The sequence below is a fragment of the Chaetura pelagica genome, unplaced genomic scaffold, assembly GCF_000747805.2.
Source record: "Chaetura pelagica isolate M959 unplaced genomic scaffold, ChaPel_1.0 scaffold698, whole genome shotgun sequence".
In the NCBI taxonomy this organism is placed as follows: domain Eukaryota; kingdom Metazoa; phylum Chordata; class Aves; order Apodiformes; family Apodidae; genus Chaetura; species Chaetura pelagica.
This window is the reverse complement of record NW_009954236.1, coordinates 243,371-244,202: the sequence shown is the minus strand read 5'-3', so window position 1 is coordinate 244,202 and position 832 is coordinate 243,371. Positions and strand designations below refer to the sequence as shown.

General features: G+C 63.0%; 1 protein-coding gene across 1 annotated transcript in view; it reads right to left on the bottom strand.

Annotated features, from left to right (window-relative positions):
• The window catches only part of EXTL1 (exostosin-like glycosyltransferase 1), a 12,878-nt gene that overhangs the window by 4,304 nt on the left and 7,742 nt on the right, over positions 1-832 (bottom strand). The gene's annotated exons all lie outside the window — the stretch shown is intronic.

The window sequence follows — 832 nt, the reverse complement described above, 5'->3', positions numbered from 1 at the left end:
CCAAAGTCAGCGCAAAGGGGGGGGGGGGGGGTCAGGATAGGACACCAGTGCCCTTCAAATTCATTACCCAGCTCCCTCCACCCTCCTGTAGTGAAACACAATGCAAAGGCAGCACCCAAACCCCTGGGCCCGAAACTGCAGCAACTGCTCTGCCGTGCCCAGACTTGCCGGGCAGGACCGGCCCTGCCTGCTCTGGCAGCAGCTCTGTGGGGGCAGAGGGTGGGCAATGAGCCCCCTCCCTGGGCCGTGGGGTAATGAAAGGCCCTTCTGTGTGGCCAGGGGGGAGAGGCTCTTCCGCCGCCGGGTCCCTGCCACCGCGCTGGAAAATCCAATATTGACATTAGTTTGGGACAGACCCCGTCTGTTCCTGCCTGCGGGAAGGGAGGGACCAGGCAGCCAGGTCCTGGATGGGATGGAGGGGACAAGAGTGGCCCAGCCCAGGGGGGCTGTGAGGCCAAAGGGCTGCTTGAAATGGGGGGAAGGGTCTCCCTGCGGTGTGGGCGTGGGGCTGGTGCCAGCCTGGGGGCTAAGGACATGTCCCCTCCATGGGTGCTGGAGCACCTTGGGGCACCCCAGCACCCTGGCATGTGGGTAATCAGCCCAAACACCAAGGTGCAAAGTTTTAAGAGCCAACCCCACCTCTGGAGGAGCCATCCTGGGTGCCAATAACCCCACCAGTGAGCCCTGACTCCTTAACTCCCCAGCTGTTGGCCAAGCAACCGACCAGCTGGAGGGGCAAGGGCAGCTCAGACAGAGCTCAGACCCCCCCAAGAAACCACAGCAGCAACAATCCCATTCCCTGGGGACACCCCCTCTACTACCCACTCCTCGG